General features: G+C 41.1%; 1 non-coding gene across 1 annotated transcript; it reads right to left on the reverse strand.

Annotated features, from left to right (window-relative positions):
- Positions 1-11,915: 11,915 nt before the first annotated feature.
- Positions 11,916-12,046, reverse strand: LOC120099490 (small nucleolar RNA SNORA17). Its single transcript, XR_015647225.1, has one exon. It is a non-coding gene; the product is annotated as a small nucleolar RNA SNORA17 (small nucleolar RNA).
- Positions 12,047-15,867: the final 3,821 nt, after the last annotated feature.

Here is a 15,867-nt window from a genome sequence, read left to right on the forward strand (position 1 = left end):
TCATAGATCTCTGTACCCAAATCCTGTGGGGAAAAGAGCTGGACTCTCAGAACTGCGGATAATCCTGAGAGCACAGGGGAGACTACCACATGTGCTCACATTCCTGGCCCAAGAGGAACCCACATAGAACCCTTTGGTCACAGGAACCCAGGAACAGTCAGGGGTAGGATCCTTCCAGTTTCCCCCTGAGCTCAGAGCTGAACCTGTGATACAGGTATCTGTACCCAGATCCCTCTGGGAGAAAGCGGATCTCTAGGAGTTGTGATACAGAGGCTTACAGGGAGATAAGCTACTGTCAGACACAGCAAGACTAGCTAACAACAGAGAAAACCTGATGACAACAGACAAGCACAGGTCCCTAAGCAAACAAAACCAAGACTACCTGGTATCATCGGAGCCCAGTTCTCCCACCAAAACAAATCCTGGAGACCCCAACACACTGGGAAAGCAAGATTTGGATTTAAATTCACATCTCCTGATGATGATAGATATTTTTGGTGGAATTGCAAGCTGTCACAACTACTCTGGAAATCAGTCTGGAAGTTCCTGGAAATTGGACATAGTACTACCTGAAGACCCAGCTATACCTACTCCTGGGCATATACCCAAAAGTTGCTCCAACATATAAAAATGACACATGCTCTACTATGTTCATAGCAGCCTCATTTATAAAAGCTAAAAGCTAGAAAGAACCCAGATGCCCTTCAACAGAGGAATGGATACAGAAAATGTGGTACATCTACACAATGGAGTACTACTCAGCTATTAAAAACAATGACTTCATAAAATTCATAGCCAAATGTATGGAACTAGAAAATATCATCCTGTGAGTGGTAACCCAATCACAAAAAAAACATATATGATATGTACTCACTGATAAGTGGATATTAGCCCAGACGCTCGAATTACCCAAGATACAATCCACAGACAACCTGAAGCTGAAGAAGGATGATCAAAATGTGGATGCTTAAGTATTTCTTAAAAGGGGGAACAAAAATACTCACAGGAGTAAATATGGAAACAAAGTATGGAACAGAGACTGAAGGAAAGGCCATCCAGAGACTGACCCATCTGTGGATCTATCCCATATGCAGCCACCAAACCCAGACACTATTGCTAATGCCAAGACGTACATGCTTACAGGAGCCTGATATATCTGTCTTCTGAGATGATCTACCAGAGCATAACAAATACAGAGGTGCATGCTAGCAGCCAACCATTGAACTGAGAACTGGGTCCCCATTCAAGATGTTAGAGAAAGGACTGAAGGAGCTGAAAGGGGTTTGCAACCCCATAAGAACAACAATACCAATCAACCTGAGCTCCCAGGGACTAAAACACAATCCAAAGAATACACCTTGATAGACCTATGGCTCCATCTGCATGTGTCACAGAGGATGTCCTTGTTGGGCACCAATGGGAGGATTAGCTGTTGGTCCTGTCAAGGGTGGATCCCTCAGTGTAGTGGAATGCCAGGGCAGTGAGTCGGGAAGGGAGGGTCGGTCGGTGGGGGAACACCCTCATAGAAGAAGTGGGAGGGGGTGGAGATAGGGGGGTTGTAGATGGGAAACTTGGAAATGGGATAAAGTTTAAAAGTAAATTTAAGACTCTGACCTCATAGGTAGCAATGAATATCCTAGTAAGAGCACCAGTGGAAGGGGAAGCCCTGGGTCCTGCTAAGACTGAACCCCCAGTGAACTAGATTGTTGGGGGGAGGGCGGCAAGGGGGGAGGATGGAGAGGGGAACACCCATAAAGAAGGGGAGAGGGGAGGGGGATGTTTGCCAGGAAACCGGGAAAGGGAATAACACTTGAAATGTATATAAGAAATACTCAAGTTAATAAAAAAAAAGTAAATTTAAAAATATTCAATAAAAACATGAAAAAAATTAACCTATACCTTTCTTCCCACCTATCCCCTAACCTGCCCCTAGTAGTTTCTTTAGTGATTCTAACTGAACATTCTGATGTTGATAGTATTTTAAAGTCTAGCATTATATAGTTTATATAAAGTGTGATAATCTTATGATATTCTTTCTATGAAAATTGGGAATCCTTTTTTTTGTCGTCTTAGTCTCATTACTAAACCAATTTAGATATGGGCTCAGAAGGGAAATTTAAGAAGCGGGAGTAAACCATGTTGTTTGTAAGCAGCCAAATGGTTGCTCGGTGAAGTTGAATAACTTCAGAGAGAAAGAGTGAGAATGCCCAGAGCATCTCAGAAAGCATTGGCCAGTCATGCTTTTTGCAGAAAAGCAGCAGTGCTATGTGGATAAAAATGAGGACCTGAAGAGAATTCTGGTTTATTTAGATTAAGAGGGAGTATAGCCAGAACAGTCTGGATGGGTCCTAACTGAGCCAGGACAGTAGACTGAACTGTCCTATAAGAAGAGAGAAAGATCAAAGTGGTTGGGTATAAAATTAAATCAAATAAATCAGTTGCCTTCCTCTATACAAAAGAGAAACAAGCCGAGAAAGAAATTAGGGAAACGACACCCTTCATAATAGACCTAAATAATATAAAGTACCTCGGTGTGACTTTAACCAAGCAAGTAAAAGATCTGTACAATAAGAACTTCAAGACACTGAGGAAAGAAATTGAAGAAGACCTCAGAAGATGGAAAGATCTCCCATGCTCATGGATTGGCAGGATTAATATAGTAAAAATGGCCATTTTACCAAAAGCAATCTACAGATTCAATGCAATCCCCATCAAAATACCAATCCAATTCTTCAAAGAGTTAGACAGAACAATTTGCAAATTCATCTGGAATAACAAAAAACCCAGGATAGCTAAAGCTATCCTCAACAATAAAAGGACTTCAGGGGGAATCACTATCCCTGAACTCAAGCAGTATTACAGAGCAATAGTGATAAAAACTGCATGGTATTGGTACAGAGACAGACAGATAGACCAATGGAATAGAATTGAAGACCCAGAAATGAACCCACACACTTATGGTCACTTGATTTTTGACAAAGGAGCCAAAACCATCCAATGAAAAAAGGATAGCATTTTCAGGAAATGGTGCTGGTTCAACTGGAGGGCAACATGTAGAAGACTGCAGATCGATCCCTCCTTATCACCCTGTACAAAGCTTAAGTCCAAGTGGATCAAGGACCTCCACATCAAAGCAGACACACTCAAACTAATAGAAGAAAAACTAGGGAAGCATCTGGAACACATGGGCACTGGAAAAAATTTCCTGAACAAAACACCAATGGCTTATGCTCTAAGATCAAGAATCGACAAATGGGATCTCATAAAACTGAAAAGCTTCTGTAAGGCAAAGGACACTGTGGTTAGGACAAAACGGCAACCAACAGATTGGGAAAAGATCTTTACCAATCCTACAACAGATAGAGGCCTTATATCCAAAATATACAAAGAACTCAAGAAGTTAGACCGCAGGGAAACAAATAACCCTATTAAAAAATGGGGTTCAGAGCTAAACAAAGAATTCACAGCTGAAGAATGCTGAATGGCTGAGAAACACCTAAAGAAATGTTCAACATCCTTAGTCATAAGGGAAATGCAAATCAAAACAAACCTGAGATTTCACCTCACACCAGTGAGAATGGCTAAGATCAAAAACTCAGGTGACAGCAGATGCTGGCGAGGATGTGGAGAAAGAGGAACACTCCTCCATTGTTGGTGAGATTGCAGACGGGTAAAACCATTCTGGAAATCAGTCTGGAGGTTCCTCAGAAAATTGGACATTGAACTGCCTGAGGATCCAGCTATACCTCTCTTGGGCATATACCCAAAAGATGCCTCAACATATAAAAGAGACACGTGCTCCACTATGTTCATCGCAGCCTTATTTATAATAGCCAGAAAATGGAAAGAACCCAGATGCCCTTCAACAGAGGAATGGATACAGAAAATGTGGTAAATCTACACAATGGAATATTACTCAGCTATCAAAAACAACGAGTTTATGAAATTCGTAGGCAAATGGTTGGAACTGGAAAATATCATCCTGAGTGAGCTAACCCAATCACAGAAAGACATACATGGTATGCACTCATTGATAAGTGGCTATTAGCCCAAATGCTTGAATTACCCTAGATCCCTAGAACAAACGAAACTCAAGACGGATGATCAAAATGTGAATGCTTCACTCCTTCTTTAAATGAGGAAAAAGAATACCCTTGGCAGGGAAGGGAGAGGCAAAGATTAAAACAGAGACTGAAGGAACACCCATTCAGAGCCTGCCCCACATGTGGCCCATACATATACAGCCACCCAATTAGACAAAATGGATGAAGCAAAGAAGTGCAGACTGACAGGAGCCGGATGTAGATCGCTCCTGAGAGACACAGCCAGAATAGAGCAAATACAGAGGCGAATGCCAGCAGGAAACCACTGAACTGAGAATAGGTCCCCTGTTGAAGGAATCAGAGAAAGAACTGGAAGAGCTTGAAGGGGCTCGAGACCCCAAAAGTACAACAATGCCAAGCAACCAGAGCTTCCAGGGACTAAGCCACTACCTAAAGACTATACATGGACTGACCCTGGACTCTGACCCCATAGGTAGCAATGAATATCCTAGTAAGAGCACCAGTGGAAGGGGAAGCCCTGGGTCCTGCTAAGACTGAACCCCCAGTGAACTAGACTGTGGGGGGGAGGGCGGCAATGGGGGTAGGGTTGGGAGGGGAACACCCATAAGGAAGGGGAGGGGGGAGGGGGATGTTTGCCCGGAAACCGGGAAAGGGAATAACACTCGAAATGTAAATAAGAAATACTCAAGTTAATAAAAAAAAAAAGAGAGAGAAAAAATATTCTAGATCTTTATTCAATGCTGGTCACTTCCTCTAAACTTTGACTTCTTTCTGACATCTGTAAGATTTTACTTTGTGGTTTTTAATTTTTCACAGGATAATTTTTAGGAGCTTACTCATTCATACTAGAAGTAAGGCTCCCATTAATATGTTTTTAAAAATATTTAAAGTATGAAGACGTGTTTATGCATTATTGCTAAGTAAAAATTGGCAATGAACAGAATGTTTGCCAGATTTAGAAACAAAAAAATACTTAGATATTTATACTATACTAAACCTGAAGAGGAATTCGTCTAAATATTAAGGATTATTTTCTGTTCATTGGTTTATACATGATTTTTTATCTTATTCTTTAGAACATTCCATAAGTTATATTTTAGAGAATAACACATTTAATTTTTATGATCAGAAAAATAATAAATTGATTTAAAAAGATGTTGGAAAGCAATGAATGAATAATTAATAAATGAATCATATAGTCAATAAATCTTCTAGTAGTTCAGGGAAGAAAATGATTATCTAAATCAGAAGTACAGACTCTTACAGGCATGGCTTTGAATCTGGAGGACAGCCACCAGAGCATCTAGGTTCTTGTGCCTCTTGACAATGAATTGTGCAGAGATATAAAAATAGTTACTGGAAAAGAGATATTTTATTAAAGGAGATGCACCAGACCCAGTCTGTGGCCTGACTCCAAGAGAAAGACCAGAGTTGGAGAGCTACATGACCTTTTATTAGGTCACTTACATAGTACCAGTCTCTCTAAAGTTTATATAGTGAGGTGGGCTTTTTAGATCATACTCCTTTAGTTGCATGAAGCCTATGGTGGCTAAAGGCCTCTACTTTTTCCATACTGATGCTTTTTATATGTTAATCTCTGAAATATGCCTCTCCACTCTATTCTTCTCTGGCCTTAATTTATCAGTGAAAATTGTCCCAGAAATCTTTTGGAGTGCAGAAGTGTGATAATTCATCTTTCATGGATGTTTCTATGCTGATGAAAGGTAGAGATCCTGCCCGAAAATAAGTAGATAACTTTCTCCCTACTCTATCCACGAACTAGAGAGGAGGTTTTATTACATTTTCTGTGTTAGCCACTGGTTGGTGGCCTTGGATGTCAGCATTTTAATTTGTAGTAATTGTTAGATTCTAGGAGATACAAATCAAGTTATTAGGTTTAGAATACAGAGAGCAAAAATACAAGTTAATAAAATGTGGTTGTTGGAGTCAATGTGGCTACTTTCTTATAACCAGCTCCTTATGAATCCAAAGAGAATGACTAGACATAACTTTTAAAGATAGTAGAGAGTGTATGTGACTATACCTTAAAATTTAATATTTCTCTGTGTATGTTTCTTTGAGTGTATTCCCACATGTGAAAATGCCTATGGAGTCCTTAAGAGGGTATCAGATACCGTGCACTTCAATTATAAAAGATCGGGAACAAAGGTAGGTACTGGGAACTGAACTCAGGTCTTCTGGAAGATCAGAAAGATCTCTCATCCAGTGAGGTATTTCTTTATTCCCCAAGAATTACGTAGATATTAATCATCTTTAATTCATAAAACTTTGTTCAACATTTTTTTGTGTTAATTATTAATCCAAAAGCAATATATTCTACTAAGCATTGCATAGATTCCCCATGCTCTGGCTGCCAAAATGTCTAAGGTCTTGCAATTCTGTAGGAACATTTATGGGAGATGTTGAGGACTTTCCTGTTGTGCTTTGATAGCAATTAAAATGGCCTCCCTTGTTTGTGGTTAGTGCCAAGGACAGGTTTTAGATTGACCTTTTGAATTAAAATTCCTGCAGTTGTGAATAAACCTCTGAGTACACTCCACCTACATCATGGAAGCTCTAACAATGAGTTTTCAGTGTTCAGGCCACAGAACTCAAGATTGGTTAGTAGCCTGGAGCTATATCTGTTATTTTTCAGTAGGAGGCTCTATTTGGGACGACTGGAGAAAAGACTTCAGCTTGTTGGGGTAAGTCTGGGAAAGTGGCCTCAACAGTATATTTATTAACCTTATCATTTCTGGGGCAAGACTGAAAACATCCAGTGTCCATCTAGTAGGTTTATTAGCAGTTGCTGATCCCTGGACTCAAACCTATTTATATGCTGTAGAAATGGAAAAGTTTTGAGGTGAAAGAGAGGAATTCTGTATTTTCTAATATACAACAAAAAAGGTACAATTTCCATGGAAATTACTATTACATACTGAGAGGAGAAGAGGTGGTACAGTAGGGGGCCTTTCTGGGTCACATTCAGAGTGACAAAGATTAGAAGATAAAGATGAAAATAGATTAAGCAGCCTTTCCTTTGATCGTATGGTAACAAAACCCCATTATCTGAGAGGGGTACAAAGAGCTTGTCCCTATTACCACTTATTACTAGGACAGAATCATGAAAATGGTTACTAGGAGACCAGTTAAACATTCTGTTGTCTCAGAAACACAGGGCACAAAAAACTTAGATCAAAGGATTTATTGTTTGAGTCTCCATCACTTTGGTTTCCAGTGTGGTTCTTCTCTGCCTTCTTACACAAATCACACAGTGATAGTGTAAAGGGAACATTTCATATCACTGTCAATGTGTCAGCTCCACCCAAGTGAGAAACTCATCCATTTATGAAGGAAATTTCTATTGCCTTCTGACTCAAAGGTGTATCCAATCCTTCAAATTTGGGTTCTTAATTCTTGAGCTGCTTCTCATCTTACTGTTGATGACTAATATATGGGTTATACTAGAAAGACACATAGGAGCCTCAGTGTAGGCCATTTCCTCCATACTCATTAGTAGGCTTCAAAAAGGATAGTTGTTACAGCTCCAGGTAAACCCAATAGTCACAGGAAGTAGTGAGCTCAGCAACCTTGGTTAAAGTAGGAACCTGTGGATATTTATAGTGGTGTGACCAAGAATGGATCCCTTAGTCTCATATATTTGAGTCAGTGGACTATTTAGGAAGGATTATGAGGAATGGCTTCGTTGGAGAAAGTGTGTTTCTAGACATGAGCTTTGAGATTTCAAAAGCTCACCACAAACCTAGTCTTCCTTTGCTACTTATGATGTAACCTCTAAGATACTGCTTTGGTACTCTGTTTGTCTTCTGTCGTGATCCCCACCATGATGGTCATGGACTCACCATTTGAAACTGTAAGCAATCTCCCAATTAAATGCTTTATTTTATAAAGTTGTTTTTTCATGGTATCTTTTCAAAGCAATAGAGCAGTAACTAAGGCAATACCTTATTCCTTGAAAAGAAGGAAGGGAAATTAAAGTATTGCACCATCTGATCAGTCTCAGAATGTTAGATTATATCTTGTGAAGAGAGGAATTCCATGCAATAATTTACAGGAACAGAACTTGGTGTTAGATTTCAGAACTCTCCACTCATTAGAGTGATGGGCAACAGTTTTTGCCATGTTTAGTTCTGGCAGGCCATGTTATAGAAAAATTTCATTGATAGTTTGTAATTCTAATTTAGTCTCCCTTTTCATTGGATACTATGTTTGAATGGAAGAAATTAGCCAGGTTTTAAGTGGATTTTATTGGTCAAGAAGTATTGGCTCAACCATGGATCCCTGTGTTTCAGACAGTTAAGTTTACTCTTGTTCATATTTCTTCGGGGCACTTAGTTGTTTGAATATGCTTGGCAAAGCAAGTGGCACTTCAGGAGGTATAGCTTTGTTGAAATAGGTATAGTCTTGGAGGAAGTGTATCACTGTGCTGGGTGGGCTTTGAGACCCTTCTTCTAGCTACCTGTGGATGACAGTCTTCTCCTTGCAGACTCCCTATAAAGATGTAGAACTCTCACCTCTACCAGCACCATGCCTGACTGGACACTGCTATGCCTTGATGATAATGAACTGAACCTCAGAACCAGTAAGCCAGCCCCAATTAAATGTTGTCCTTTATAAAAGTTGCCTTGGTCACGGTTTTTCTTTACAACAGTGGAAATCCTAACTAAGAAAATTGTATAGAGTATTTGTAAATTTATGGACTTTATGGAATTGCAAGACAGTCCCTAGAAATCTCAATAAATGTTTTTCCAAAGGGCAAGAAGGGCACTCGGGATCAGGCAGTGATCTTACTGTTCTTCCAATTGACAGAGTATTGGAGGAACAATGTACAATCTTTGGGAGAGTCCTTCTACTATATAATTTAGTAGGAAAGTTCTAGCAAATAAGAGGACTGAGTAATTCGTACCAATATCCATTATGTTAATTTTTTAATAGCCACATCTAGGGTAACCTGAGTTCTTTCAGATGAGATCCGAATATCAGGAATTGAAACCAGCCTCTTTCCTTGAAATTCTTAGTTCTCTAAGGTAGCCATAATATTGAGCATTGGCCTCTTCATACTCTGAGTATGGGATCAATCCACCTCTCAATGCCAGACCTTATATTTTCACACATAAGGCATGGATAGAGTCAATAGGGTGGGGTGATACAGATACATGCCTAGTGCAATGAGATATTTTCCAGCAGGCCTAATTTTGGCTTTCTAATCTTTGCCATATATTAATGAGGATGTTTTGGTAGATACGTTTTGCCAATATCATCTTCAAACTTAAATGGCTCTCTTCTCATTTTCCATTGATCTTCTAGAGGAATTAAAAAAATATTGGTTCTTTATGAATTTTACATTATATACCCCAATCTCACCCATTTCTCCCTCCCCTCCTACCCATTCTCTACCCTTGCAACCTCCCCTACATCAAAGAATAAAAACCAATAGCTGTATGTCATAGTGTGTCCTACAGTATACCCTTCAGTCCACACTTCTTTGCTTGCACATACTTAGTGTAATGCTCCATTGGTCTGGTTAAAGGCCTCTGGCTTCTGCTACTTTATCAATACTGGAAGACTCACTGGAACTCCTCTTAAATATTCTGTTGTTGCTTTGTGTCTTGGAGATCATGCACTCCAACAGTTCATAGATAGGGTAGATGTTGGGTGGTCCAATTCAAAGCCAAGGGTCTAGGTCTGAGAAGAATTTGAGCTTGTGAGTCCACTTGCTCTCCCTCCATGATTCCCTTGGGGCTGATGGTGCAGTAAACTCATTACGGGGGCCAGCTATACCTTGCTGTCCAGGCAAGGTTCAGGGCCCAATCTGTCAAGTGTTGTAGCTGATAAGAGCCATGGCCTGTTTTACTACTCTCATGTCAAATCTCCTGCCTGCCATAGATCGTGAGGGACAAGGAAGGAGTAGAAGCTGTCTCTCCCTAGTTTGCACCATTATCCAGCAGACAAGAGGCAAGGCCAGTTTTCCAACAATCACACCCTTGGTGCTGGTTCTCCCACAATCCCTACATCCAGGATCAGCTCTACTCTGCTGCCCAGGTGAAGTACCAGGCCTGATCTCCTGAGTGCTGAAGTAGATGAGGAGTAGGGACAGCTCTTCTGTCTGACATTGGTGGCAAGGGGTAAGAGGTGGTGACAGGGGGGAGGACATTTCTCCCTTGCCTATGTCATTGAATGGCAGACGAGTTACAGGGCCAGCTCTCTGACACTTACATACTCAGGGTCTGCTGATGTGTACCACCACTCTCAGCTAAATTGTGCTGCCCAGGTGAGGTGCAGGGCTTGCTCTTGTGAGCGATGCATCAGTGAAGGTTAGAGTCGCTATCCCAGTCTGATGACCTTGGCAGCCAGCTCTCCTCCCTGCCATAGGTGGCAAGGGGCAAAGGAGGTCATCTCGCCCCCTCTCATGTTACTGAATGGCAGACAAGTGGTGGGGCAAGTTCTCCCATGCTCATGCCCTTGGGAATGATTTGCCTGTATAGCTGCCTATAGGCTCATCTCTATTGTGCTGCCCAGGTGAGGTGCTGGCCTTGATCTCCCAAGTGCTGCAGTTGGTGAGTAGCAGGGCAAACTCTACTGATCTCATGACCTCAGGATCAGGTTACCCACCAGCCACAGGTGTTGAGGGGGTAGAGGGAAAAGTTATCTCTCCTTCATCCATGCCAAAAAAATATGAGACGTGTCTAGATCCCTCATGCTCCTATCACTGGAACTAGCTCACCTGCAACTTCCTCGATGTGTGAGACTTGCTCTCCTGAGTACTGCAGGTAGCTATGGACAGAGTCACCTATCCTGCTTTTATGCCTCCAGGGCCATAGCTCTGTATTAGTTAAGGTTTCCATTGCTTCAAAGAGACACCATGACCAAGGCAACTCTTATAAAGGAAAACGTTTAATTGGGGCTGGCTTACTGATTCTGAGGTTCAGTTTATTATCATCATGGCAGGAAACATGACAGTGTCCAGACAGGTATGGTGCTAGAGGAGCTAAGAGTTCTATATCTTATTTGGAGGCAAAGAGAAAACTACTATATTCCAGGCTGCTGGGGTGGGGGTCTCAAAGCCCACCCCCACCATGACATACTTATTCCAACAAAGACACATTTCCTTCATCAAGACCATACCTCCTAATAGAGCCACTCCTTGGGCCAAGCATATTCAAACCACCACACTCCCACAATACCCAGGTAAGGGCTGGGGCTAGTTCTGCACAGTACTCAGACATCAAAATGTCCGTAGGTGGCACCTCAGACCAGGGACTACTGCCTGGTCTTTGATGGTTATAGACTCCCTACAGATTCAGGGTCATGTGTTGGCATCACAGGCCAGGACACTACCATGTTCCCAGATGACATTACTGACTACTCACATTAAGCTGTTCACCACTACCCTCAAGTCTCCAGTTCTATCTCTTTTCATTATGCCCACATCCTTCAGTTTCTCTTTCTCTTCAATTTTTCCATCACTAACTTGCTTTTCTTAGAGGTTCCTGGAGTCTCTGAGTATCTAGTGTCACCTCAGGAGTGGTCTCAGGAGTTCTATGCTTTGTTCACGTATTATGATGCCAGACAGGGGTCATCTCATACCTGGTTACCAACCCCCACCCCACTGGTGTGCATCTCAGGCTAGCTTCCTGTGCAGATTCCATGGTGCTGGTCTGGAGGTCATCTCAGGTTTGCTCCTCCTCTGGCCCACTGAGTCACCCCCAACTCCCACCCAGGACTCTCAGGCTCAGACTGGATTCTTCTAGTCCCCAGATTCCTCTTAGTCCTGGAAGCTGACAGGGCCTGTGTGATGCCAAGACTAATTATCAGGTGGTTTTCTCAGGGAGTATTAGACTTCTAACCATTCAGGTATTCATAGTCTGAACACTGAATGTAGACATTGCCTCTCTCCTCTCTGATACCTACTAATGCACATGTGACACAGCAACCACTCCTGCAATGCTTCTAGGGGCAGGCACAGGCATTTTGTAAAGACATTGTCCAACAACTGATCCTATGGGGTTGGGGTCTTATTAGTAATTTTAGAAGCTTTCTATGTATATCAGAGATTAATACAATGTTGACCTGGAAATGCTTGTTTTTCTGGAGATACGGGATCCAGGTTGGTGAATTTTTTGAAGGTCTACACTTAGCTTATTGAAAAATTAGACGAGATTTTCTTTACTTCCTTGAGTGACTTGTAAGAGTTAACATATCTTAATGCATTTTCCTTCCTGCAATATGACTTTCTATTTTCACTCTACACCTTGGTGTTCCTGCTGTTATAATTCCAATAAGTGGGCTCTTGATCTCTGATGACTTATATTTTTGTCTGATGGACGTTAGGACTTTGACTAATAACTTGTCTGCATGCTGTTTAGCCTCCTTGAAAGTCCTTTACTTTTTCCAGGGAGTAGAGTAAGTAGTTGAGACTATGTACAAGTTACTCCACAGAAGTTAACAAGTTAAAGTTATGATTTATAAGTTGCTGCTAATCTGGAGAGGTCCTCAGAGAAGGTTCTGAGTTTCTTTTGCACAATTTGGAGGTCTGCAATTGAAAAAGTACTCTCACCCCGTGTTTTCTCTATGTGCCAGGTACTATCTTTAAGGAGTTCTGTAGGCCTAGGGCAGGATGGTTGATAGGAAACTGTTTTTCTGGGTGTCTTGTAGTGCTGCTTTCTCTAATGGTTACTTTGGGTCAATGGAAGAATATGGAGACAGCATGGAGTTCTGTGAAATGGGAGGAGATACTTTATTTGGGCCCTGTTGCTTAATGCTTCTCATTTGAAAACTAAACTCTACACAGAAAAGGGTCATTTATGAGGTCAGTGTTTACCCCTCTTTTAGTTACTTGTTGTATATCACACCTTCCTGGCAGAGAACAACAAAGACCTAAACATAGTTTATACAATTTTCCTTTATTTTTACAAAACAGATAAACCTGCAGGATAGTATAATTTAAGTTTCCACCCTTGAGCCAAATCTCCCCATCACTCAGAATGCATTGAGGCCATGCGGTATTATAGTGAGGTATTAACCTCTTTTTCCTTAGGTTCTCAGGATCAAGCTTGAGTTATGAGATGTCTTATAGCTGACCCCAAGGCAGGGACGGTGCTTATGAAACAATTGCTAACAAGATTCCAAGGAGGCACTTAGGGGTTTTTATAAGTGCTTACATTTATAAGAGATGATTAGATTGTGTGCAGACATAGGTACTAGTCACTTTCAAGGAGTGGCTCATGCAGCAGCCCTTAAAGAAGTTATATGCCCTGAAGAGAGAAAACTGTACATGTTATATAAGTTGGAAAATGGGACATTTTGCACATAATTGCTACCATGAGATTTCAAATTTAAAAAAATGTGGGTTCCAGTACCCCATAGATGGTCTACATTTCCCCTGGGCTGTGCCTATGATGTCAGATAGGAATATACTATGCTGATTATGAATGATGATTACAAATGGATATTCATGGGCAGTCTCTGGTGAGGAGTGGGAAATGGCAGATGAGGCCCTCCAAGTTTTGGTCAAACAGTAGGATATATAATTCTATGGGCCTCCATGAACTAACAGGGTAAGTTGATAAACTTCAGTGACCAAAATGATCAGTTCTATCAGGCAACCCAAACCTTATTTCCAAACATGTTACATGAGACTCTAAGCAATACCCATGATATTATATGTGTCCTTGCCTCTAAGCACAATAAGATTTATTTTAAGAGGAGGCAGTCAGAACCTACAGGGACCACAGACTCACCTGGAATAATAAATGAAGATTATATATTGAGGTCCTGACTCAGTAGCCCCACACTTATCTTGATATTACACTTAAGTAAAAAAAAATAGCTCTTCTTGTGATATTCCTCACTGTTAAAAGAAGAAAGATCCTCAGCTCTGTAAAGATGAAGGTTTGGAGTCCTGAAATTGTGCTTATTCTGTACAAAGAGTAATGGAGAATCAGAAATGAAACTGTACTAAATGATAAAGCTTACCTTGGGCTTCCTGACCCTGGACTTTGTATGTCCATAATTGCTGAGTGACATTGATGCCCCACCATGGACACTTTAGCCAGAAGTTGGTTATCTACAGGGATTCAATGAGGTACAGGAAACATTACAAAGTTCTGCTTAGAATGCCAAAGCTCATTGAGGTGTCTTTGGATTATATATTCTACCTAATATGCCTTAATATTTATGGGGCCAAGATATTTTGAGACAAATGTATGTTCTTTTATATAGCTGGAAGCATATTGTGTCTCATTAGATGCTACACAGAGAATTTAACCCATTAAAGTTAAGGTGAAACTCAACAAGGTACAATATTCCAATAAATCCTTAGGGTTAAAATGGCAACTATGGGATATTCCATGACTAAACATTTTTCTAGTGGCCATGGTTGATGTTACAAGGAAAATCTTATGGTAATGTGCTTTCTGGATCACTTGATTATCAGAGAAACTTCTCTGGGTCAGTCAGTGACTATTCCTGGGAGAAGAATTGTCTATCAATGCTGCTTTTGTGGAGAAACAATTATACACGGGAAATAAAGGGCCATCTGCTAGTCATTGAAATACCCTTATCTTGAACAAGAATACCCTTGGCAGGGAATAGGGAAGCAAAGATTAAAACAGAGGCAGAAGGAACACCCATTCAGAGCCTGCCCCACATGTGGCCCATACATATACACCTACCCAATTAGACAAGATGGATGAAGCAAAGAAGTGCAGGCCGACAGGAACCGGATGTAGATCTTTCCTGAGAGACACAGCCAGAACACAGCAAATACATAGGTGAATGCCAGCAGCAAACCACTGAACTGAGAACGGGACCCCCGTTGAAGGAATCAGAGAAAGGACTGGAAGAGCTTGAAGGGGCTTGAGACCCCATATGAACAACAATGACAAGCAACCAGAGCTTCCAGGGACTAAGCCACTACCCAAAGGCTATGCATGGACTGACCCTGGACTCTGACTTCATAGGTAGCAATGAATAGCCTAGTAAGAGCACCAGTGGAAGGGGAAGCCATTGGTCCTGCTAAGACTGAATCCCCAGTGAACGTGATTGTTGGGGGGAGGGTGGTAATCGGGGGAGGATGGGGAGAGGAACAGCCATATAGAAGGGGAGGGGGATGTTGGCCAGGAAACCGGGAAAGGGAATAACATTCAAAATGTAAATAAGAAATACTCAAGTTAATAAAAAAAAAAGAAATACCCTTATCTTTGTTTTACAAAAGAAGTCAGCTAAATTGGACTTAGTACCATCTCAGAACTCAGCTATACTGTAACTCCTGTGCATATACCCAAAAGATGCTTCAACATATTCACCATGTTCATAGCAGCCATATTTATAATAGAAGCTGGAAAGAATCCAGGTGTCCTTCAACAGAGGAATGAATACAGAAAATGTGATACATTTACACAATGAAGTACCACTCAGATATTTAAAAAATGTACTCATGAAATTCATAGGCAAATGGTTTTAGGAGATTTGACTTTTACTTCCAAGTTTGTAGTGACAGTACCTATGTAGAAGGGATAATGTGAGCCTAGATTGGTCAGACAACCTCTTTTTTATAGGACCTAGGAATTCTTGTGCCACTGTCAGTATGCATGCTATGTTGGCCATATTTGGTCACATTCATTTCTTCTCCAGTCATTGGCTGAAGGTAATACATGAGCAGGCACTTTGTTCTTAGTCCCTATTCTGCTTGCCTGTTGCTATGCAGGGATAAAAGACAATGATAGGCATACTCTATAATTATGAAAAGTCTTCCTTTTCATGTAAAGAATTTGTCTTTTCC

The sequence above is a fragment of the Rattus norvegicus genome, chromosome X (genome assembly GCF_021556685.1).
Source record: "Rattus norvegicus strain SHRSP/BbbUtx chromosome X, alternate assembly SHRSP_T2T, whole genome shotgun sequence".
Taxonomy (NCBI): domain Eukaryota; kingdom Metazoa; phylum Chordata; class Mammalia; order Rodentia; family Muridae; genus Rattus; species Rattus norvegicus.